Source organism: Oryctolagus cuniculus, chromosome 4 (assembly GCF_964237555.1).
Source record: "Oryctolagus cuniculus chromosome 4, mOryCun1.1, whole genome shotgun sequence".
NCBI classification, from domain to species: domain Eukaryota; kingdom Metazoa; phylum Chordata; class Mammalia; order Lagomorpha; family Leporidae; genus Oryctolagus; species Oryctolagus cuniculus.
In genome coordinates, this window is record NC_091435.1 from 34,853,226 (window position 1) to 34,880,379 (window position 27,154).

Here is a 27,154-nt window from a genome sequence, read left to right on the forward strand (position 1 = left end):
AATACCAGTTTCTGTCTGTTGATGTTTATTATTGGTCTGTCCTTTGACAGGAAAATCATAGTTGTCTAGGTTCAGTTGATTGAAGCTAACTATTTTCTACCCTAAGAAGTTTAAAGAGGAAAAAATTAAGATATTCATGGAAATTCTTTATTTAGCTGCATTGACGTTTCCACAAAGAAACAATTGCTGAATGTATAATGAAGAGTGAATCAAATATAATATATATATATATATAAAAGAGTGAATCAAATATAAAATCCTCTGCGGGAAAAGGTTAGCATGCTATTACCATAAAAAAGCATATATGTTCATGTCAGACTTTGGGGATTGGGAAAGTCTTTCATTTAAGCTATATAATGTATAAGGCAAGTGCATTGTTTTCATATCTGATTAGCTGGTGTCTGTAACTGGGTGTTATTGGAAGACAGGCAGAATTGTCACCCATGTTTGGAGTGTCAGGAGGTATCCTTATAAGTTTCTGTAACTGAGTCAGCCTAGGACACCTGTTGACAGTGCAGTGCAGTTCCAAAACCTGACATGCTTTAGTTCTCTCATTTACCTCTCTCATCTTACCTTTTTTTTTGGCAAATAAATATAGGCAAGTTGTTGACAGGTCACACCAGTTTGCTGACATCTCTGCCAAATTTCTGACACATTTTTGCTTCTTTGCAGATACAGCCTTTTTAAGGACTCAAACAATTCCACATTGTAGTGGGGATGACTGCCTTGAGAGCAGAAAGTTGGGCTAGTGACTTCAGTGTTATTAGCCACTCTGTGAAAAGTGAAAGATAAATTATAAAATATTTTAATCTTTTTTAAGGAAAAATATGAAATTAAAATCATGACTGTGATATTGTTTATAATCAGGTGAATAACTGTGACATTCAATAGCAGCCATATATATCTTTATGTCAATGGAATATAGGCTAAAACAAATAGAATGCTTTTTTGGTATGAGCATTTAATTCCCCACAAAAGATCTTCAACAGTGATTACATTTATATATTTTTTATGCTCACTTAAGAATTTCTATCTAAAAATGATCACTTATGCTGCCTAATAGTGACTTTTGAACAAAGCTTCTAATATGAAAAAAAGATAATTCTTAAAATTACAAGTAATTTTGCAAAACAAAATTAGGGATTTCATAAGTTTGGCCACAAAGCCAATAAAAATAAATGCAAAGTCTATTTTTTCCCTTAATTTCATGTAATTTGAAAGAAAGAGAGACAGAGCATGTGCTCCCATTTACTGGTTCACTCCCCCAAATGCCTGCGACATACAGGGCTGGGCTAGGCAGAAGTCAAGAATCCAGACCTAATTCCAGGTCCATGCAAATATCATGGACCCAACCACTGCAGCCTCCCTGATGGCTAGGAAGGAGGTGGAGCAGCTAGAACTCTGAACTGGGCACTCAGATATGAGATGAGGGTATTGCAAAGTGGGGACTTCTCCGATGAGTGCCAGCATCCACTGCAATATGCACAAGTTAAATAGAGACATCACCTTGTTAACTATGGAAGCCAGAATTTCCATGGTAGTTTCTTAGAACAAAAAAGGTATAAAACTTTGCTTTATCTAATTACATCAACATATAAAAAAGTTTTTTTTAACAACTTAAACATGTAGTTTTGCTAATTTCAAAACAGCAAGAATAGATTCCCTTAAAATGTAAGTCATAGAAAACCATTCTGAAACAATGCCTAATATATTGCATAGGTGAAATAATTACTGAGGATGACATGTAGTAATTGGGTCTGTAACTCCAATTACCCTGAGGCATTGACTCATTTAGACTTATGCCTTTATTCATCAGGCTGGGGAGATAAGCTTTTCTGTAGAAATAAATCCAGAGCATCTTCCCTGGAATTCATGGATTCTGCAACTCTCCTCTCTAGAGAACCAGCAAGAAATCATTGAATTATTTGCTAATTGTGAGCAAAATTTGTATTGATTTTTCCTGTCTCTCTAGCTGATGTTAATAGCATCATACTTTAGGCCAGTAAACACTTTTCAGCACCATCTATTTGTCAAAGAATCACTTACTAAGATAGAATTGCAGACGTCAAGGCCGTATTCCATACATACACACACATTCACACATACACACAACATCACGTTAATATTTCCTTTTTCCTCTATATCATATAGAAATGTTTTGCACAGTTATAGAATTTGAAACCAGTAATAATTTGAAAGGAAATTAGAACTACTATACCACTCAGTTCTCTCTGTGTCTGATTTCACTGCTGGACACGTATTATTTCATCATTGTGTCTCATTGGTGCTATCACTAAATAAGACAGCAAAAACATAGCATGTATCCCTATTTTGTCCTTTGAGGATATTAGTCTAAATTTTTTGATTTTTTAAGATTATGTACTTAAAGATAAACATTGCATGTTTTTGCTTGCAGTGTTCAAAGATTGTATGTGATTTCTGATAAAATGGCCTTATTTGCATGTATTATAGTTTGTACAGTGTATTAGCAGAATGTTTTACTTATTTTATTAGAGGGAGAAAGAGAGAGAGACAGGGTTTGGGGGAGAGTGTTCCTATCCATTAGTTCTCCCCCTAAATGATCACAAGGATATCAACTGAACTAAACTGTAGCCAGGAGCTGGGAACTCAATCCAACTCTTGAAGTGGATGTCAGGGACCCAGCTATTTGAACCATTGCCACCATTAGCAGAACTGTTTAAATTAAAATGCATGTCCATTCTTTGTACTGATTAAAAAAAAAACTATTGCTTAATAAAGTTGACCAAATCTAGTGAAATATAACTGTGGGAAAAAGTAGAAAAAAAAATCTTTGCATGGTTACAATAGACTCTTACATGGGAAAAGCTATTCCTCTCCTGGCCCCTAAATAGTTGTTAAAACCAATGTACCTCATCTTTGACATCTGTTTGAGCAGAGTGAATCCATTTTAAATCCCCAAATCACTTTCACTGTGACAGAATGCAGCAAATGAAGCAAAGTGGTTTGGGGAAATGAGAAGATGTAAACAAGCCAATCAGATGCTATTTAATTTCCTGGAGAGTGAGATGTTCTCTGAAGGCAAAGTGAGATCAAGGTTTGATCCAGGAAAATCTACTTATAATCCCTTGCTAATTGAAGGAAGCTCTCCCATGTTATTGAAATTTATATTGATATGACACCTGGAAATATTTCATTGCCCAGACAATACTAAGAAGTTGCTTAGCAATATTGCTAGATAGTCCATGAATAGCTCTTTTGGATACACAAGAACAAGGCACAATGAATGTGTTTTAGTCAATCCTGCAATGCACTAGGAAGTATGGCATTCTGAATAACATGTTTCAGAATATTCAGTTCTTGGGTTTTTGTTTCTGTCCATTAACAGTGATGAGTTTTTTCAGTATTGCTGTTGGATTGTAAATGTCTGTTAAATTCTGAGAACATTAAATGAATCTGTTAAAGATTAAATTTGGGGGGAGGTGGGCCTTCTGGTTCAGTGGATTAAGCTGCTACCTGGGACACCCACATCCTATATCAGAGTGCCTGGTTAGAATCCTGATGACTCTGCTTTCCATATAGCTTCCTGTGTCCTGCCTACCACGTGGGAGACCCAATTGGGGTTCCAGGCTCCTGGATTAAGCATAGCCCAGCCCTGGGTGTTGCAGGCATTTGTGGAGTGAGCCAGTGGGTATAAGATCTCCCTCTCCCCTCTCCACAAGTCTTTCAAATAAATAAAAAAATGAATTAACATTAAAATTAAAGTTTATGTTTACTAAACTGAAACTTAATATAAAGGCAATCCTAATCTATATGACCCCATTATTATATACTCATAAAATATCTCTGAAGATAGAAGAAGTTTCACAATCTGGATCATTTGAATTATTGAAAAAAAATTGGCGTCACATCTTGATTCAGATGGAGGCCATTTTTGAGATTCATATGATTCCTGAAGGAACAAGTGTAGTATCCCTTAGAACTAATGAGTGTTTTTCTTTAAATTCAGAGTATATCTGAGATCTCATCTGCTTCAAAATCATCATCTTCAAAATCATCTCATCTGTTTCAAAATCAGAGTTGAATAATCAAGAAGTTATAGTGCACAACACAATAAAGATAGAACCTATACCTTCATATTTGTTTGTCATGTTTATTTTTAAAATTTTTGTCTTTCAGAAATTGAAATAGAAAAATGTGTGAAGTGTTGAGCAATTAATGTTGCATGTGTGAGGAATATTGTTGAATATAAATTCTTGCTCACTGTACATAAAGATTATAAAATATCCTAGTAAGAGTTTGGAGCTCTGGTAGAGCATTGGGAAACATAAGTACTATAATTCCTTCCATCTCTGTACCTGCACTCTGTGCAGTGTGATGTTGCTGCTTCTCCACTCAAGTGAAGGGGCGATTTCTCTACTGCTTGAGTATGGGCTGCCCACAAACGTGACTTGCCTTGACCAGTAGAATGCAGAGAAACTATTGTACTGAGCCTATAGCTCACGAGGGTCTTGTTAATACTCCATTTGCCTTCTTGGAACATTGATGCCACGATGTGAAGTAGTTTGGCCAACAACCTTTGAAATCGAAGACCATGGGAGAGAGGGGCCCAGCTGTATAGCTGTACAGCTATGACAGTGACCACAATCAGTACCAGCTACCTAGAAATGGGAATTAGCCCAACTTTGATCAATCAGGCCCAGTAAAGCCCCCTATATTACTATAGATGGGTGAAAGATCAGCAGGGCTGCCCAGCAAAGTCAGCCCTAGAATCTGCCCCACATGAATGTGAGCCAATGAGATGGTTGCTGTAAACCATTGAGTTGGCTGTTTTAAATCATTAAGTTTTAGGATGGTGAGACAGCAGTAGTTCACTGTTGCATAAAGCTCTTAAGGGAAAGGACACATATGAAGTAAGTCTGTGTACCTTGTGCTGCCTGGTACAGAGAAGATATAAAAAAATTATTGAATCAAATGGGATCAAACAAGTAGATAACTTTACTTCAGCACCTTGAAAACTTCCTTGCAGTACTGGGCAAAGAAACCATATCACTTAGTGAACTTAGAGCTGTAAGAGTCACCACCATCCTCTCCCTGCATTATTCCTTGTAAGAAAAAAAAACTGAAAAGAGCCAAAGTAAAAAAGTTTATATGCATGTCATTGTGAACAAAAATTATTTGAGGAAACTTGAAAAAGTTTATTATCTATTTCAATTTGTGTGATTTTAGTTTATTTGAAGTAGAAAATTAAAAATACTTATAGATATCTGTGAATTGTTTATAAGTACCTTAGTAATTTTTGTAGAATTGCTAATCATCCAATGAAATATAAAGCATTCTAAGAATAGCAGATATTCAGGTTGGACGTTTGGCCTAGTGGTTAAGCCACAGCTTAGGCTGTCCACATCCCACAATGATGTGCTTAGTTTGATTCCCAGCACTGGCTCCTGACTCCAGTTTCCTGCTAATGCATATCCTGGAAGACAGTGGTGCTAAGTAAGATATCTAGGTTCCTGAAACCCATTAGATACAGATTGAAATCCCCATCTGAGTCCTAGCCCTTGATTTGATTGATGGAATCACTCACCCTCCCTCCCTCTCTCTGTTTCTGTCCATTTCTCTCTGTCTGTGTCTCTTAAATAAACACATAAAATTTATTAAGAAAGGAAGAACAGATTTTCAATCAGATATCTCAGTAATCACATATAAAGGTGTAATTATAATCAGAAAATGTAGAATCAGCTTAACTGTTCTTAGGAATTAATATTTATTAAATACTCTAATCCATACCTCTATATGAGTTCAGGTATACTAAGGAGAACTTGAGTTCCAAGTTCATAGCATGAACTAGTCATTTTAGCAACAGAGGAAAATAATTAAGGTTATTAGAAAAATGGTGAGAAGAAAGAAACGATAAATATTTTTAATATTCATCTTTGAATTTTAAAGATTCATATGGAGATAAACAAATTTTAATCTTTAGCTATGTAGTTGGGTCAGCAAATATAAGTTTAGAGATAAGAAGGAATGACACATGTGCTACAAGTCTGTAAATCTTTGAAGTGCCCTCGAAAGGCCATCTTCTCCATTTCACACAATATGTGTTAATTTTAATCACAGGACATTTTGATAGAGTTTCATTCAACAAAGGGAAGAAAGAAATCTGCATCTTTCATTAAAATCTCCATCTAGCCATGTTTCCATCAGAGTTCACTGAAAAATGACTCATAAAACCAACAATTTTATGCATCAGGTGACAGGTTTTGACAGAAACGGCATTGCAGTTTCTGCGATATGCTACATTTTGAATGCTTAAACTGTGTGATTATGTGTGCTTTATATGACTTCCATGTGCTTAGCTAGCAAAATCGGAGTTTATTTATACAAAATTATTCAAGTGCAAAAAATGGTGTCTCTCACAGTGAGCAAAGTCAGACAGACACCGAAAGGGGCCATAGGGGATTGGTCGGTGTTTTATTACCAAGCAGGTCTTGCTCTGTTAAAAGCAAGGCACAAGCCCGCTAGGTCAGCACAATGGGCTTTTCATTTTGAACTGATCCAAAAATAAAGATAATGAAGCTTACCTCTCAGTCAACTAATTTTCATTCTCAGCTTCTTTTATTTCAGCTCTGGAAAAAAGAAAGATCTGTTAGTTTCCTGTAAATGCAAAAAAAAAATATGTTGTTCTAATGTTATAAAAAGTGTAGCAGGAGCTTCCATTTTCTGTATGAGAACTATCTGCTTGCTAATGTTTAGGTACTTTCAAGATGTTTCTCTCTGCTCATATTTTAGAATAATTGCATTGTGGAATCAGCTATTTTCTATTTAGAATTGAGAGCCAGTTGTTAAAATATTTAAATAGACATTTTTCCACTTTGCTTTTCAATGAGACACTTTACCCCTTGTTGTTAACATGGACTACTGGTGATGCAATTTACACTAATACACACCATTTTCTGGTAAGAGAAGTGAAAGAAGTGCATATTTTAGAAACAAAGAGCCCTGGATTTCTGTCTTTAAGCTGTATGACCTTTGAAAAGTCACTTTCGGAAACTCAGAAAAATAAGAGTATTTAAACAAGGAGTAATAACCCCTTGAACAGTGTGGTTTTAGAGATGATATATTCTCCGTAGTATCTACTGAATAATAGATACTCCAAGAATTATAAGGATTTTATTAGAACTGGTGTATCTAATAAAATTTTTGTTTTCCTTGTATCTTATCAGTTAATTTGAAAAATATTTAAATATTGTCTATGTAATTGTGCATGTGATTTATATTTTCTGAATATGAAAATGGTAGAATAAGTAGAACAAGGCCAAAATTTTATCTTTCAGAAGGACTAGAGAATTCTTTGAGATATTCATAAGTCAAGGCAAGGTCACGTTGAAGGTAGTGGAAGGATGATTTTTTACTGTGTTATATATTTAGAATCATTTTTGAGATAATTGATGGTATTAAATCTGGGTAATTAAAGAATTAAATTTTGACCCTTATTAATTAAAGTCAGAGTGTAGTGAAATATATTAAAAATGTTCACATTTCATTGAATGCACACTTGAAATTCTACCAAGTTAAAAATCATGTCCCAAACCCCATAGTTTTCTTTTATGTTTTATTACATTCATCAGTCAGTTTCAGAAGCTACATTCATTTAGCTGTCATACATAGAATTTCAAAAATTTAGATGCATTTGAGAACAGGCCTAATTCTCAAAGGAAATATGAACAGATGCTATGTAAGTGAATTTCTACCTCTTTTAAATTTACAGTTATATCAAAATTTCTTTTACTAGCTTGACATTTAATATAAGCAAGTTTCACAAAGCAGCAATTAAAATTTCTAATTCTTTCCATTTCATTCCTTTGCATTTTAAAGTTTTAACATTTGTCCTTATCCACATTAAACCCAAATTTCCAATTGATTTATGCTGAAAGGATCATCTAAACATCAAAGAATGCTTCCCCTTATTCCTGCCTATTTCCTAAATGATTATGATCTTGTACTGCTATTCTTTGAATTCCTACAGGTGCATTTTTCACTATCTAGATCATGTACTTTGGACTTAATATTCTCATTCTGTTCCAATGAAAGTCCACAGGGTTCACATATGTGTTGGCCCAGTATTTGCATCCCCTGATGCTAGCATACTACTTCCTCAGATTTGGCTTTCATTTAATGTTTATTAGATGAAAAAGTAAGAAGATAATTTTAAGTTCTCAACCTCTACAATCTGGATTTTTTTTTTTTACCATTATCACTCAAGACATGCAAAGTTTGTTGAATTTCCTCCTCATCTGTCCCCATTCTGCCTTACCTTTTTCCCTTATACTCTACCTAGCATTCTCCCCACCCTCTATCTTTTCCATGTAGGACAATAGTAAACACCATGCTGAATTGTATTTTAAGGAAGAAATAATTTTGAAAGTTAGTTGAAAAGCAAAATGGTGCCAAAATGATACTTGAAAATCCTTGAAATAGGTATCATCCTCATTAATCTCAAGCAGTAGTGAGGCTCACACCACAGATGGAAACCACGACGTAGAAAGCAGATTGATAAATCATACTTCGCAGAAGCAGTGTTTGGAACTGACTGAATTGTGGAAATATGAGGGGACTTTCAAAAGCTCAGGGAAAAGTAGAATTAAAAGATAAAGAGAGAAGTTTTATTTCTAAAAGAATCTCTAAAATCTAGACAATTTTGTAAGTGATAATATGAACCATATAGTATATCACTATGAAGTGATAAACTATATAAAGAAGTGATGGTCCTGGGAATTTAACCATGGCAATGCAGTCTTTTTAACACTTTTAACTAAAGAAAGGATTCCTTTTAAATATATATATATATATATATATTTTAAAAGATTGATTTTACTTATTTGAAAGAGTTACAGAGAGAGGTAGAGCCAGAGAGAGAGAGAGGTCTTCCATCCACTGGTTCACTCCACAAATGGCCTCAACAGTCAGAGCTGAGCTGAGCTGATCCAGAGCCAGGAGCTTCTTCTGGGCCTCCCAGGTGGGTTCAGGGGCCCAAGGACTTGGGCCATCTTCTGCTGCTTTCCCAGGCCATAGCAGAAAGCTGGATCAGAAGTGAAGCATCTGGCCAGCGCCGCGGCTCGCTAGGCTAATCCTCTGCCTAGCAGCGCCAGCACCCGGGATTCTAGTCCCAGTCGGGGTGCCAGATTCTGTCCCGGTTGCCCCTCTTCCAGGCCAGCTCTCTGCTGTGGCCCAGGAGTGCAGTGGAGGATGGCCCAAGTCCTTGGGCCCTGCACCCGCATGGGAGACCAGGAGAAGCAACTGGCTCCTGGCTTCAGATCAGCGCGGTGTGCTGGCCGCAGCGCGCCGGCTGCGGCGGCCATTGGAGGGTGACCCAACGGCAAAAGGAAGACCTTTATCTCTGTCTCTCTCTCTCACAGGCCACTGTGCCTGTCAAAAAAAAAAAAAAAAAAAAAAAGTGGAGTATCTGGGACTAGAACCAGTGCCTACATGATATGCTGGCACTGCAAGCCAGGGCTTTAGCCTGCTGTGGCACAGCACCAGCCTCTTAAATATGTTAAGATTGAGAACAAAGGGAAGTCAGGAGGAGCTGAATCAGTACTGTGAGTTGGGTGCCTGAGGATTTCCTGTTGAAGTTCTTGGAAAATGATTCTTGTTTGATGACAGCAATGAACAGGAGCATAGCTGTGGTGGTTAGAACTCTCTGGTAACAGTTTCCTGGGTGTTTTTCTGCGACAGCTTTGGGGAACTTTCTCAAAACACTCTGCGTAAGGAGCAGTTTCCTTCTTTGGCTCTCCAGAAAGTTGACAAGCAAAATGCCATGAACATCCTCAAAAATTCTTGCCATGACTTTTATTCTTGTCCATTCTGCTTTTGCTTTGGCTGCACCACTTCCATCTGTAGGTAGCCATACCTTTGTGCTTTGTCTTTAAGATCGTACTGGTAAAATGTTGTTTAATATCATCTTACAATTCTTCAAATAAATGCTTTTGGGATCTTTATCCAATTTATTTTAAAATATTCCCTGAAAGTTCTGCTCTTATCTACAGCTGATCTAGACTGAACAGCTTTGGCATCCATAAAGCAAAAATATTCTCCACTTAAATATTTTTTAGTTAGAACTGTGTAAATGAAACCATTGAAAATGTCTATGGAATGGGTTATGTTCTGCTATTAATCATTGGTTATCTTCAATTAGAACACAAACTTAATTTTTACTTTCCTGATGTTATTGGCTTCATCTTCAACACTGTCTTATTCTTTCTCAAAAAGTGCTGTCCATTTATTAGCTGCTGATTTTCTTGGGCATCATCCCCATAGACTTTTTTCAAAACACCAATGACTTCACCATTTCCCCATACAGGCTTCACCATGAAATCCATAGCTCCTCTTGTTTCAATTCTAGCAGAATTCCTGTCGCTCCAACAGAGGCCCTTTTCAAGCTGATGTCTTGTCTTTCATGGTACCTTAAAGTTGAGCATCAGAAATGGTAGACCAAGCTGGTATGAAGTAGTCTGGGTAATTTTTTTTAAAACCATGAATAGCTTTCTTTTAAAAAAAGTAATACTGGCTTTCCATAAGATTTTTGGAGTTCCATCATGTAGTTCCCTACCCTCCTGCCTTTCTCTCCTTCTGAGTCTGTATAGTTAAACTCAGGTAAAATAACCCAGACAGAGTTCCAGGCTCCTGGCTTCGTGCCCAGCCCTGGCTGTTGTAGCTGTTTGGGGAGTGAACCAGATGATGGAAGATCTCCCTCTCCCACTCTCCCTGATTCCTCTCCCTCTCTCTCTTTCCCCTTCCTCTCTCTCTCTCTCTCCCCCTCCCTCCCTCCTTAACTCCCTCCCTCCCTCTCTTTTTCTGTGACTCTGCTTTTCAAATAAGTAACTCTATAATAAAAAGGACTTAGGGGAAAGAATATATAAAAACAAATAGTTACAAATCACGACTAAAAGACCTCCTATTATAATCTGACATTGAGAATGCAGTTAACTGGGAGAAAATAGGTAAATGTGAAAATAAGATAAAAAATCTTCTTTTTTCTTTTAAAAAAGAATATTGTTAGCCATAGCCAATACCTCTTTTTTATTTATTACTATATATCAACTGACATTGTCATATACCTAGTTTTTTTTTCTTTATAATATGATCACTTGAGTTTGACAGTAACTTAGGAACTTAGTGAAGTATCCCTAAATGTGAAGGAATCTACTAAATCAATACAAATTTTTATTTCCCTCTTTAATAAAAAATCCAGCATTTCAAGATGATTCATGTCTTGTAGTAAACGTGGGATTTTTCAGATAATTTTACCGGTGTTTGTCACCTTGAATTCTGAGCACCCAATTCAACACTGGGCCTTAATATAGTATATTCCATATAGAACTATTAAATAAATAGAATGCAACTGGATATCAACTAATAAAAAACAGTAACACTGAAAGCTATAATGTGTTTTTACTTGTAAGGTGATCTTTTTTCATAGCTCAACTTCAACAAAATAGGCATATAAGTCACTGAGGAATAGAAAGTAAGCAAACAGGAGTTGCTGTCTATGGACATGAGACACAACTCTTCATATTTTCTTGGGGATAGATGAGATCTTAAGGTTGGCCCTGCTTCAAAGAAAGAATACTGATAGGGAGGAGGTAGGGAATAATCTTGAAACATGCATATGGAAATACATTGATGATGTCTTAACAAAAGCTAAAAGATATACAGCATGGTAGAGTCAGTGCACAAACTTTGATTCTATTCCAATTAAATATCGAGTTCTTGCATATGAAGTGAGACATTCAGCAGCAAAACCAAAAATAAACAAACTTCTTTTTATTCTGATGTGCCAAGGCAGCAGGCCAAGCAGTAGATGATCCTAGGTACCAGATGTCTGCTTCTCCTATGGGGATGATGTTTTCAACTTAAATGAAAGGACCAGCCTGGTTTGAATGCTGCCAGATTCTTTTTACTTCCTCTCCACACAAGTGGTCTCTTCCTTATAGAATAGGATCTCAGAAGAATCAGCATTAATTGCAAAATAAGGGAGTCTATGCATGGACAGTGTCTTCATGTCATTTAGCTCCCATCATGGAACACAACTCAGGGTCACAATCTAAACGTAGTGATGGGAGACCCATTGGGAGAGTTTGCATCTGGGCTCTGATTTCCCTGTCTCCGCATTACACACTTTTCTGTCTCAGGAGTGCTGAAGGATGATTTGTTGCTTTTCAGATAACCCGTGGTACTTGCTCCCACACTGAGTAGAGATTATGCTCTCCCTCAGCCTTTTTAAAGTCCAGCACACCCAGCTTTGCCATGTGTGAGCAGTCTGCAGGCACTATTAGCCCTGCTTGAGTAGCTCTTGATAACTCTCGCTAGGAAGTCAATTAAAGATGTCAAGGGGTGGGCTGGACTGGCTTTTCTTTTACTAACAGGCATTTGGAGAGTGGGAGATGGAACTGTCAAGTACAGGTGATTTGGGGTTCTTGCGAAACTAATAGACCCATGATTTGTTTTGTTTTGTTTCTTCTCGTTATTTCAACTTTTTTGCTCTTTCTGTGACCTTGAAATAAGTGGTTCTTTTTTCAGGTTTTAGCCGTAGAATAATGAAGATCAAGTAGCCAATGTACTAAATGACAAAAACATTTGCTTAGCATAAGTTAAAATATAAGGAGAGTAATGTCTTATAAATTTGAGCATAGTGAAAATCTGTATTAAGGAGATAGTTGCCATATTAAAGTAGGCATAAAAACCTCTTGTTGGTACTTTACAATGATTCTTTTCACTCACTTCCTACCGTTTCTTTTGTCAAAAATCTTCAGTTTGTTGTTTCATGGGTTTCTGCTGAGAAAGACTATCCAAAAAGTAAATAACTATTTTTTATGACAATATAAAGCAAAATTAAAATGTCACAACTATTTAGTTAACCTATTTAATATAAATAATCTAAGCCAGATTACTCATACTCAATAAGTATTACTTTGCTGATGCAAAAGATTATTAAATATTACCAACTAAAATTACTTTTTAATGCAATAATAAAGAAATTACCATTTCATTGTGTTTGGTCTATAATTTACTTATTCAGTTGTATACTCAACCAGGAGAATTTTCACTGTGTGGAGGATAAGGCACCTACTTTATAAGGGGGAGTAGAAAAGTTCAAACATTTCTGTCTTTTTGATTATGCAAAACCATGACAGAAAAATGAATACTTGCCCTTTGCCAGGTGTGTACTAAATGGCAAAAATGCTTTCCCTTAATCCTCATTTCCACTTTAGATGATAGACACTATTATCCCCATTTTACATATGAGGAAGCAGAAGCTTAGGGGGAGAGTAAATTACTTAGCCCTAATCTCATCACAAGCTAACAAGCAACAATGCCAAGACTCAAGGCTTTCCCTTGATCAAACCTGTGGGCCTAATCTCCACAAGGGAGAGCTGATGATGCAAGGCTCTCTCTGTACTTGTAACTGCAAAAACATAACCTATTTAACATCACTCTGGGAAATGAACCATCTCCAAGATTGTTACGTGTGTATTCTAGTGTTGTGATAAAAGCAAACAAGAAGAGAGGAATGGTTGAAGCTGATCAGAAGTTTACTTTTGCTAAAAGATGAGATAGGTTTAAAAATTTTTAAAAAGTGAAGGTTACAATCCTGGGGGCTTCTGCATACTGTTAGACAAAGCTGTGATGGTTGATAAGAAAGACAGCAGTGTAATGCTGATCAGAAATTCACTTACCATTAGCTTTTGTCCTCCAGTTTTTATGAAAAAAGGAATTGTACAAGATCAAGCTAATATTAGGGATTTATTCAGAGGTGGAAGTTTCATAATGAATTTTGAATTAAAAATAGATTTAAGCTAATGTTGAAAATCACCACCTCACAGCATGGTGCAATAACTGATTACAATGAAGACTTTAGTTACCAAGTTAAATTATTATCAATATTCTTTGATTATTAAGTTAAGGAATCACAAAATAGGTCTGTTATGCATGATTTTCCATCATAATATTTTTAAAATGCAGAATAAAGATAAAAATTATCTGTTTTCTAAACCTGGCTTATTTTGTTAACTTGATGAGCTATTGCTTTTTCACTCATAAATCTACCTACATGCCAGGATCATTAAGAGATTCCTATAGACTTTTTAAGGCAAGCAATCTTGAAATTCAATAGGCACTAATTTATCCTACCCTACTGCAAAACTGAGATACTCTAAAGTAAACATTCAGAACATGATATTTAAAAGGTTATGAATGTGGTAAGCAGTAATGTAAGTTTTTGACATTTTTCTGACCTTTTGAATACTGTGAAATTTGTGTTCGTTTTAACTTTGAAAATAAGAAACTACTGGCATTTTATGGAACATCATTCCACAATTATGCCTTTGAAAGCATATTATGTGCTTGACTAAAACAAAGGACAAGTAATTCCCCATATATTTATTGAGTAAAATCAAAGATTAGGTCAAAATAGGACACTTTCCTATAGGATGCACAGTGTTATGCATATACATTTTAGTACTGAAAAGAATTGCAATTCTGCACTTACCCAGTCATCGAATTAATATTTGCTGTGTCCCTTCCATTCTAGACCCTAAGGCTCTAACAGTAAAGAAGTTTAACTCAGTCCTTGCTTTCATGGAGCTGGCTTACATTCTGTTGAATGCAGAAAGGTAGTGAATAAATAAGCCAGAATAATTGTACATAGTAATGTTTACTATTCAGGGGGCAAGAAATCAGAGGGATGTGATATATGTAAGCTTCCTACTCCTCCAGATTACCTAAAGAAGTAACTGCCTTGGAGCCAGCATTGTGGCAAAGCAGGTAAAGCCGCCCGTAAGGATGCCGGTTCATCTCCCAGCTATTCCCTAAGCATTTTGTATGGATGTGTGATGGAAGTATAAAGATGGGAAATACTGAGGAAATGAAAGTATTGTGTGGCAAACTCAAGAATCTAATTTTGGCCATGTTAAATTCACAATATTCTTAGACATTCAAATGGCAATTTCCAGCAGAGATGTGGAAGCAGGATTGGTGTTTCAGGAACTCAGTCTGGAGACATTTATTTTTGGATCCTGAGCATGGAGGCAGACTTGAACTAAGAAAAGTATGTAGCTGGGCATCTCATGTTGAAGGATATTGACTCTAGCAACGTACACAGATGAGTAATGTCTAGAGGGTTGTAAACTAAGAGACTATCTCAGATGACAAGTTAAGAAATGTACATTTAAAATATTTTTTTTTCCTGTGCTTGAATGGTGTTAGTATTAGTTTCATCATACAGGGTTGTATGGGGGGCAGAACACACAAAAAAATCATTATCAGGGCGGGCGCCGCGGCTCAATAGGCTAATCCTCCACCTAGCGGCGCCGGCACACCAGGTTCTAGTCCTGGTTGGGGCGCCGGATTCTGTCCTGGTTGCCCCTCTTCCAGGCCAGCTCTCTGCTGTGGCCCAGGAGTGCAGTGGAGGATGGCCCAAGTGCTTGGGCCCTGCACCCCATGGGAGACCAGGAGAAGCACCTGGCTCCTGCCTTCGGATCAGCGTGGTTCACTGGCCGCAGCGCGCCAGCTGTGGCGGCCATTGGAGGGTGAACCAATGGAAAAGGAAGACCTTTCTCTCTGTCTCTCTCTCTCTCTCACTGTCCACTCTGCCTGTCAAAAAAAAAAAATAATTATCAGAATTTTCACACATGAACTCTCAACAAGTATTTATCAAATACTTACTATGGGATAAGAATATGAAATGATTACATCTGTACTGGAGATACATGATTTTTATTTCTAACGGACTCCTCAGTCTTATAGTGTATTGATATATTGTCTAGTGAAGGTAATTAGCCATATTTTATTAAGCCACCCACTATTGTATGGAAATTCCATTCTACCTAACCATTAAAAATATTGCAGAGAAACGAAGACTGTATTACCATATGAAAATGATTTTCTATCACTAATAAACACCATTTTTACTAGGACCATTTTTTTAAAAAAAAAATATTTATCTGAAAGGCAGAGCTACAGAGAGAGGGAGGGAAAGGAAGAGAGAATTTCATCCATTGATTCACTCCCCAAATGGCCGCAAAGGCCAGGACTGGAAAAAGCCAAGAGCCAGGAGTTTCTTCTGGGTCTTCCATATGGGTATAGGAGCCCACGCTCTTGGGCCTTCTGCTGCTGCCTTCTGAGGTGCATGAACAGGGAACTGGATTAGAAGTGGAGCAGTCAGGACTCATATGGGATGCAGGCTTCACAGATGGTGGCTTTACCCACCATGCCATAATGCTGGCACCAATCACCATTTTATTTCTAATTGAAAATGAAAAACAGCCAAAACTGCCTAGCAACAGAATTATTTTTATAAAATGCATTTTCATTTATTGAACTGCCTTGTATTTAGACTGTTGGACATATACAGTGAATCTTTTTATTATATAAATATATTTAGTTTTAAAAATAAGTGATATAAGCATTCTCTTTTTCTTGATGTTATATTACAGTAATGAAAGTTACCATTCTATATGCATTTTAATGAATTTTAACTAACAATTTAGCAAGGTGACATTATCATAAACCCAAAGATTAGACACAACTGAATTTACAAGTAGGCAAAGGTCGATCTAGAGTTAATTATATTGCTTAAGATGGAATGCAATATTTTTATGTATATAACATAAACTATCACCCTTTAAGAAAAAAATATAGTAATTGAATGAATAATGAATAATGAATAGCATCATTATATTCAATATATATGTGTATATCTTATCTCATATTTAAAATAAAAAATTAGCAATTGTTTTATATATTCTAATCATATGGAATAAAAGGCATAGATATATAATAATATGGCAAAAATATGTACATAATTTTTGTAAAGTTAAACATTTCTTATTTTTTATATTTCTTCTGAGGAAATTCCATGAAGAAGAACCTTCCTATGGAGATAACTTTTCATTCATTTTTATTTTTTAATTGACACATAATTTTCATTTTTTATGGGAGGAATCACTTATAATCTTTTGATTCACCCATTTGAAGTAGTTTTGTAGACTCATGACTTCTTTTTTTGATTTATTTATTTGAGAGTTAGAGTTACAGTGAGAAGGAGAAACAAAGAAAAAGGTCTTTCATCCACTGGTTCACTCCCCAAATGGCCGCTATGGCCAGAGCTGTGCTGATCCGAAGCCAGGAGCCAGGAGTGTGGGGAGCAACCGGACTAGACTGAGTTATTGGAATTAAGACTTATTCTATGCATCTGCTCTCCCACAATATGGCGCTGGGAGAGAAGTAAACAGCTTCCGCACAGCTGCCTCCAGTTCAACTAATAAACTGTAGGACTTGCTATTGATTGGAGGAGAGCAGCGTACTCAGCGTGTGGACAGCCGAGTTAGGATTGGCGGAGGAGGACTATAAAGGAGGAGAGAGACGGCATGCACCGGGAACATCTATGGGGAACATCTAAGGGAACCCGTGCAGCCCCCGAGAAAGCCGGCCGGCGGTGTGCCGCTCCCCTGCGGAAGTGGGGAATGCGGCCAGGGGGAACTGCCCTTCCACGGAGGTGGAAGGGATAGTAGCCAACCCGGGAAGAACCAGCAGAAAACCCGGGGAGGGCCGAGCAGACGAAAGAACAGCGCAGGGTCCTGTGTTGCTCCTCCACGAAGAGGGGGAGCGACATAATGGTGCCGTGACTCGGATAGGAAACCTAGCTCGGATAGGAAACCTAGCTTGGATAGGAAACCTAGGACGGATAGGAAACTTAGGAGGGAAGAAACGGGAAGAAGTGGAAAATACCGGAGAGAGAGACTAGCAAACAGCCTAGGGAAAAGCCGGACGAAAAGGGTGCCGGAAGAAGCTATTGAAAGCCTAGGCATAGACTCAGATACGGACTACGGGGGGAAGCTGGGAGAAATCTCTAAGGTCAAAAGCGAAAGTGAAAGCTAGAACAAACAGACTCGGACGCGGACTGTGGGGAGAGGCCAGGAGAAATGAGGGAGGAGTATTGTTGGAAGAAAACTTAGGGAAACATACCGGGTAGAGAAAAGTGTTAGGGAAATTGAAGCCGCGGGGGGCAGGCCGAGGCGGATACGAAAGCCACTTTGGGATTCTCAAGTTAGCCCGGGAATAGGGGGCGAAAAGTTGAAACCAGAAGCTGAAACGTAAGCCAGATTGGGATCCGTCTGATTAGCCCGGGGAGCAAAGGACGGGAAGCCAAATCGTGGGGCGGAGACGTAAGCTGGGTTGAATTCGCCAGGCTAGCCCGGGGTACTTAGATTGAATGCTAGTGGCGGACACGTAAGCTACGCTGTGTGACTCACGGAGGCTGCCGCGCGCAGACAGAGCATGCGGGGCTCAAGTACATAGGGAACGGGGCTGGCGCGAGGCCGTGGTTCAGACGCGAAAGGGTTAAGTGCGAGACTGCGGAGTGTGCGGGCAAAGCGGGCTGAAGCGGCTTAGCCGGAAAGCCTTGGAGAAATAGCCTCGGGGCGGAGCCTGCCGGCAGGGCGAGGCGCCGGGAAGCTGCGGGGATAAGAGCCGGGAAGCTGCGGGGATAAGAGAAACAGAAGTTTTAGAAGTAAAGTGAGAGAAATAGGAATGCTGGAAGATAGAAGTGGAATGGGAGAAATAGGAATGCCCGGAGATAGAGAAATAGAGAAATAGAAAGGCCTCCCCTCAACATGGCAATAAGAAAGCTTGGATTCGGTCTGCCTGATTAAGTGAGGCGATGAACACCTGCGGCAGCTAGCAGCTTATGCGCCGCAGGTCACCAAAGACAGGCACGAATTAACATCAGTAAGGCCTCCCCACAAAAAGGCAATGAGAAGGCTTGGATTCGGTTTGCCTGATAGGGCTTGTAAGCCCCTGCAGGCTCGACCAGAGCATGCGCTGCAGGGCACCGAGCACAGGCACGCATCAGCGCCTAAAAACCTCCTCACAACATGGCGAAGAGAGGACCCGGATTCGGTTTGCCTGATAGGACTTGTAAGAGCCTGTGGCAACTCTAGCAAGTAGAGCAGAGTGTGTGCCGCGGGACACCGAAGACAGGCGCGTATCAACGCCAAAAAATAAAAAGAAAGGGGGATCTGTGGGGAGCAACCGGACTAGACTGAGTTATTGGAATTAAGACTTATTCTATGCATCTGCTCTCCCACAATATGGCGCTGGGAGAGAAGTAAACAGCTTCCGCACAGCTGCCTCCAGTTCAACTAATAAACTGTAGGACTTGCTATTGATTGGAGGAGAGCAGCGTACTCAGCGTGTGGGCAGCCGAGTTAGGATTGGCGGAGGAGGACTATAAAGGAGGAGAGAGACGGCATGCACCGGGAACATCTATGGGGAACATCTAAGGGAACCCGTGCAGCCCCCGAGAAAGCCGGCCGGCGGTGTGCCGCTCCCCTGCGGAAGTGGGGAATGCGGCCAGGGGGAACTGCCCTTCCACGGAGGTGGAAGGGATAGTAGCCAACCCGGGAAGAACCAGCAGAAAACCCGGGGAGGGCCGAGCAGACGAAAGAACAGCGCAGGGTCCTGTGTCGTTCTTCCATGAAGAGGGGGAGCGACACAGGAGCTTCCTCCAGTCTCCCACATGGGTGCAGGGGCCCAAGGACTTGGGCCATCTTCTACTGCTTTCCCAGCCCATAGCAGAGAGCGGGACTGGAAGTGGAGCAGCTGGGACTAGAACTGGAGCCCATATGGTATGCTGGCGCTTCAGGCCAGGGCATTAACCCACTGTGCCACAGCACCGGCCCCAATTCATGATTTCTAATTTGAGAGTAATTCACAACTTTTTATAAATAAATTTTGTTTGGCCTCTCATAGAGTATGTGTTAACAGTAAATTTGATGACTGTAAACTACTTCCAAGTAGAGAATGGTCAGCACAACTACTCCTTCCTTCTCCTGCCCCCATCACTGTTTATCCAAGTCTGTGTTGAGAGATAGAAGAACCCTCCAACAAGACCAAACATTTGTCATCTTGTCCACCTTTGAATCTCCTATACCAAGCTCATTGGCCTCTGTTACTGATAATGAAAAGAACTTCTCAATACTAATGTTCATGAATTTTTATTGTATCTTGAAACTAATTGGTTAAGTTACATGTTTTAATCAGACTTAGGATCAGGCTTACTATAATCCTACAGCTGGTTGACTGACATTGATAATTCAAAGCAACATTATTCTATAAAATTGCATTGTGTGTCACTGAGTGACTTTTTTAAGAAACCATACTTTTATATCCTATTCACAACCATTTGTGCTGAATCCAATTGGGCAGGAAATATAATTTGAAAATACTCTTAGTCAGTTTTTCATAAATTTCTGTATTGAATTTGTACCTTGTTAACTAAACATATTAGTAAGTCATTAATACATACACATGGTTCAAACATCAAAATATATAAAGTGGATGTAGTGAAATTTTCCTCTCTAATCCCTCACTTCCCACCATTTTTATTTCTGCAAGCACATTTATTATTGTTAGTTTCTTTCTGTCATTCTAGAGGGTGTCTTATGTACATGCAAGCACATTCCAGAATGTTGCTTTCCTTCTGTAGTTAATTAAAGCACACAATGCATATTGCAAGCTCAGCTCTATGTTCACACCTCTAAACTCTCCTTTTTGAAAACAGGATGTCTAAACATTGTACTTTGCATCATTTTCAGCATACTTGTTCTCTGATACTTCATAATGTTTTCATCCAGATTGTGGATTTTGAGTTCTATATGGTAACTTTCCTAAATCTCTTTAGCATCAGGGGAGGAACTCTAATTGAAGTATTTTGTGCTCTTAAAGGATGTCATATAGTGCCTGAACAAATAAAATGTGCCATACATAGATACTGAATTTAAAGTCAATGCACTTGTCCCTCAATATCTGTAGAGGATTAATCCAAGAGGTTTCAGAAGGAACGAATAAATTTTCCCCCAGCCACATGGAAAGGAAATGAGAAATCTAATAGTGCAAAAGTAGGCATTTAGCCCAGCAGTTACAACTCTGTGTCCTAACTCAGAGGGCCTAGGTTCAATTCCCTATTCTGGCTCCTGATTTCAGGTCCCTGCCAATGCAGATCCTGGGAGGCAGCAGTGATGGTTCAAGTAGTCAAATTCCTACCACCCACTTGGGAGGACTGGATTGCATTACTGGCTCCCTACTGTGGCTCTTGGCTAGCCATGGCCTTCCCAGGCATTTCAGGAAGGGACCAGCAGATGAGAGGATTCTGTCTCTGACTGTCTCTTTCTCTCTGCGTCTCATTAAAAACAAAATGAAACAACAAAGAGAAAGCAAGCAAAGAATCAACTCTTCAGGTCCCTACTTCATACCCAACACTGTTGATTGAGAATATCCTCAATTGGATCTGTCATCCAATGTCATATTTTTTTTTAAGATTTATTTATCTATTTGAATGGCAGAAAGCAAGAGAGGTCTTCTATCCGCTGGCTCACTCCCCAGATGGCCGCAAAGGCCGGAGCTGCTCCGATCTGAAGCCAGGAGCCAGGAGCTTCTTCCAAATCTCCCACATGGGTGTGGGGGCCCAAGGACTTGGGCTGTTTTCTCTTGCTCTCCCAGGCCATAGCAGAGAGCTGGATCAGAAGTGGAGCAGCCAGGATGTGAACCGGCAGCTTTACTCGCTACGCCACAGCATGAACCCCCCCAATGGCATATTGAAATCTTCTCATAGAAGCTCACTGAAGCAAGACTTTCCTTTAAGTAAATATGAGGAAAATATGTCAAAGCAGAATGAAATGTGTACTTTAGACATCATTCAGTCAATATGTGTATCATAGGATTAGTTGGAATCTACTAATTTGAGTTATCTCATTTGCCAATTTCAGATTTTCCTTTTGTTGTTCACCTTTAAGACAATTTGTTTTATATTCAGAAGAGTTCTAATTTGTTCATCAAAAATGCCAAGAAAACAAGGTTTTACCATTTTAAGTGGTTAAAATAGTTGAAAATGGTTAATATTTGTTACATGAACTTTTTCAAATTTATAGATTAAGAAAATTTGTGAATTTAATGAAGTAGAGTTATGAATTGCCATGTTTAGATCAAAATAATGTATGTTTGGTGGCCTTCCTACTGTTTTCCAAATTTGGCATCATCCCATGTAAAGAAATTAAAACCACCCCATCCATCTAGGCCATTATCTCTACATAGGGGATTAGTTCCTCAACAAAGCAAGAAGAAAGAGTAGCTATGTCTGATTTCTTGCTTTTGGTTTTGTTTTGTATCAGAGCATTTTGACAGTGAAAGTGTTGTAAGCACTTAGGTTAAGGCCCCCATGTGAGCACAAGAATAAAATATAACTCCAGACCCAATAAGCAATTTTATTTTATTTTTGCCGAGAATAAATTCCATGTGTACACAAGTTTGACTTCAGTGTATATCACAAGAAGGAATTCTTTTTCTGTTTTTATAAAGATTTATTTATTTATTTATTTGAAAGCAGAGGTACACACAGAGAGGGAGACAGAGAGAGAGAGAGAGAGAGAGAGAGAGATTTTCCATCCACTGGTTCACAGACCCATAGCTGAGCCTGTCTGAAAGTCAGGTGCCAGGAGCTTCTTCCAGTCTCGCAGTTGGGTGCAGGGGCACAAGGACTTGGGCCATCCTCTGTTGCTTTTCCAGGTGCAATAGCAGAGAGTTGGATCAGAAGTGGTGCAGCTGGAACAAGAACCGATGTCCATATGGGATGCCGGCGCTGTAGGTGGTAGCTTTACCTGCTACACAACAGCGCCAGCCTTGGGAGGGATTCTTTCTAGCTTCACATAAAACCTGATAGTTTGATTAAATCATAGATGAAATTTTAAATTTTAAAAATTTGTGGGGAAAGCACACAGGTAACTAGTTTTCATCATAATAACTCAGTACTACATATACCGTTTCAAAATCAGTATTTGTTGTTTAATATCAAGGCTGGGGGTGTTGAGTTAGCATCATAAATATAAGAAATTATGTTTTTCATAGGTAAGCAAAAAGTGGTAAGTTTGTTTTCCAATCACTGTCAATATGAGTTTTCTGAAATAATTTAAATTTTGGTCTTTAGGACATTTGCATTCATAAAAAGTACTTGGATATGCTCCTTGCTTCCCCTTCTCATGCTTAACTGTCAAAACATGGTGATGCTTTTGAAGATTTATAGTAGATGGATAATGAGATTGCTGAATGTTAACTGCAGCATTCAGAATTCATTTGATAGTCAAAGAAAGAAGATTCCTGAGGCTTTGGGAAAGAGGAGAGAGGTGATAGAGCTTCCTTTTAATCAGCCAATTTAAAAATAAATATGCTACATTCTGGATTAGGAGACATTTCAAGCTTCTTGTCATCTTATAATCAAATGGAACATTTCTTGAAGAGTATAGCATGTCAAATTGCATCCATTTCAGCAAAATTCATGACAGCATAAAGCAATACCCATATTGTGTAATGTGGACATATGCAAATCTTAATATTGGATGAGTAAGACTGAAGCATCCGCAGGCGTGTGGTGCATGAATTTTTAACTTAACAATTCATACGTAGGATAATGCAGTTTTTTATTTGGTCTATGTTCCTGTATAAAGGATAAAAATAAACACACTTTCCAACTGGTCATTTTTGAGTTCATAGATTATGGTGGGATTTTATGTGTGCCTACTGAATTGGACCTTCTGTGGTTATGATTACAAAATGCATTGTTGAAGTAGTGAATTCAGCAGAATCAGGTTGAAAGCCCATAGTTCCATGATAATCTATATCCCTTCTTTCAGAGATCTGTTGAATTTCAGGTAGGGAGAAAAAGATAAAGCAACAGTAGTTTGGAACTAGCTAGCATTCTTCACAAGGAAGGTTGACCTTGACCTTCTTCTCCTCCCAATCCTCATCTCATCAGCAGGGGTGAGATTACTTTGAGACCCTGCCAATAGGTAATAAATAACACATAAATTCCAGGACACCCTTGCACTGTAGGGTGCCCTAATGTCTAATAATCCTTAGACTATTGAGTTTATAACTCATGACATCTGGCAGTTACTTGGCATTGTAATTCATGTTGATCATGCACATCAGAATACGCCATAGGAGAGAAATATTAGAGCGATAGCATGTTGATACTAGGAGAGGCTGGAAAGACAGGGAGATACTGCTGAGCACGTCTACCTCTGTGAACCATGTGAGAAGGCAATACTGTAAAAGCTAATGTCCTCAGATGAGAACTAACAAGGTAGGAGGAGAGTGCTAATCTGTGGGGACCTAGAGTAAAGCAGCACATTAATATTTCCTTGAGAGTAATCTTCATTTGTAATATTCAGATGAGCAGATGTAGTAATAAATGATGGGCAACAATAAATCCTGAAGTTTGAATTTAAATATATACTTCATATATGTGAAGTAGTGTGAGAAGGTAGTGAAGTTTACCCTGGCTTGAATATTATACAACATATGCACGTATGAAAACATCATATGGTGCTCCATAAATATTTAGTGCAACTTTTGTCAGTCAAAAATTTAAAAAAGTAAAAAAAAATAGGTTGTACACTTACATATGTTGAACTTAATTTTTATTAATTATACATGTATGATATTTGATCCTCTCAAATTCTGTCTTCGTGAAATTGGGAGAGTTAAGTGAGGGGAGGGAAACAGGGAGCAGTGGGCAATGAAGGCACCTGTAGCAAGTCTCCCTAGTACCTAGCAGCTTAACTGCTTTGACGGAAGACTTGAGGCTTATGGGACACAAACCAGATTGAAAAAATTAGAAGCAGACAGATGGTTATTTGCAATTCTCCTGTAAATGTAAATCCTATAAAACGGGTGTGCTTATTTATTTATTTATCTTGCAGAACCAAATATAAGGACCATAAGAGGCAATATTATAAACTTGAAATAATCTGCCTTTTCCCCTTGTGCCTGTCCTGAGCCTCTTTTTTTTTTAATAGCTAGACGGTGTTGTTCTTAATTTTAAATTCAATGTATTATAAATTCTAATTTCCAGAGTTATAGATGTTACTGTGACTAATAGTGGGATTAGTCCTAAGTGGGCAGGTGCTGGAAGGCAGCCCCTTGGGGAACAGAGTGACCATTTCAAGGGGCGTGGAGAGCAGAATGTTTTTCTGCAGTAGAGGAAGGCAATGCTTTAAACATGTCTAGCTTAATATTCACAGTTCTGGGCACCGTCCTCCTCTTCACATCAGACTTCGTTTGGGCACAGTCTTTAACTGACCATCCTTCCTTTGAGCTCACTGGGATTCCGGAGATTTCGAGCCCACATGATCAATTCTGTGGATAGTGCCTCTTTAAGAGAGAAAAAAGGGAGAGATTAAGCATTAATTAGCTTGAATCCACAGCTTCCTTATAAGCTAACAGATAGGGTATGCAGATCCCTGTCAACTATCAGATGCTAGGTTTGGCCAAAAATAGGACTTCCAAGTGTTGAAGGTTTGCCAAATGCTGGCTCCTTCACTGCAAAGCAAAGCAAATGATTGCCAGAGACAGGCCTTGAGTTTGCCGTGGTCAGATGTCACCAGTTTGCAGTGCCACATGTGATCCAAGAGTTTATGAATGATCTCAACACTTGGTCCCCAAGGAGAACATATGCATTACAGAGGTTATGGATACAAATTACAGAGAGCACAATGTTTCCATGCAATTTCTAAGAATCCTTCAGCAAGTTTTAAACATTAATGGAAAACATTAAGGAAGACTTGGCACTCTTAGCAGGACTTCAAATTATACTGTGGGTGAGGACAGAACAGAGCTAAAAAAAGGATTCGAGAATAAAGACTTGGCTAAGGAACTCAGAGCTGGCCGTTTCTCTTGTGTGAATTGTGTGTTTGTGTGTTTTATTCCCTGCAGAATAACCAGGCTTCACAAAATGCTGTGGCTCGAAAATGAACAAGTCACAGGGCGCTCTTGTTTATTTGGCATGCTCCAATTCATACCGCTGGTTTATCGGGATCATTTGCTGAGTGCATTTGCTTGTACAGGGAGTCTGAGTGGAGGTGGGGGGTGATAGCTTCTCATTTTGGAATTGTCAGCAGGCTGCAGGGGTGCCAGAGTGTCAGCTTGCACAGCGGTAGCAGGATGTCTCCCTACTGAGTTCTTTCTTTCCCATTCCCCTTCTGTGCAGAAGAACCACTTACAATTTGTTCCCCAAATACCCAATTGGATTGTCTATTTGGCTGGCGGCTGACCTATCCACTCTGACCATATTCTGTTTGATAGGAGCAAGCACAATAAAGTGGTTTCTTTTGAATGGTGACTCCTTCTTTAAATTTATTTGGCGTTTTAGTCAAAAAAATCCTGATGAATACAGAATTATTATGCCATTCAGTGGGGGAACTTTCAGTGGGAAAGGAAAACTTAATTTAAACTGGCGTTAATATGAAAGGGAACATAACTAGAAAGGCCAGTATTAGCACATCTTCGGGGTTGACTTGGGCAGCCATGTCATCAAGAACCAAAATTCTCCTAGCTCCTTCTCTAAGGCACATAATCTCAGTTTCATTGTGAATCTGCAGTTTACTGTGAGCTCACAGAGAAGATGCCAACAACCACTATTTAGTCCAGGAATACAAGGTGCTTTTCCTCGCAGGTGGAGTGGAAGCTCTGAGCTTCATGCTATTGGGATTACACCCGATCATTTCCCCTGGAGAGGAGTGATGGTGGTGGTGGTGGTCTTGGGAGAGTTAGGAAAAGAATGTGGACAGTTATGGAAGCAAGCATCACATTTTGTTCTTTTGGTCTGTTATAATTTTCACTGTGATAGAGTATAATTTGTGTTACCAGTTAGGCTATTGAACGTGAATCTTTTGTTTCCTTGGGAGATGGATTTCCGATCATCTTGAACTATCTAGCTTTTATTTTCAAGGGTCTAAATAGTCAAGTGTAATCTGTCCCTTCAATCCAACCAGCTTGAATTGTTTTTTATAAATGATGTTTTAAAATCGATCAAACATTGTGGTCTAGATTAGAAAGGACTAAAATATATCCCTTGAAAAGGAGTGCATCAATTCAACCGACTAATTAAGAGTATGGTTGTTCTATGTCCATTGGTTCTGCATCCCTTGATTGAACCATCCGCATATTAAAAATACTTTTCAAATTATGTCTTTACTGAACATTTATGAATATTTTTATTTCCTAAGCAATATGGCTTAGCAACTATTTACATAGTATTTACATTGCAATACATGAGTAATCT

The 27,154-nt window shown here is 38.7% G+C and overlaps 1 protein-coding gene across 29 annotated transcripts in view; it reads left to right on the forward strand.

Annotated features, from left to right (window-relative positions):
- The window catches only part of ROBO2 (roundabout guidance receptor 2), a 1,427,252-nt gene that overhangs the window by 1,215,089 nt on the left and 185,009 nt on the right, over positions 1-27,154 (forward strand). The window lies entirely within an intron of this gene.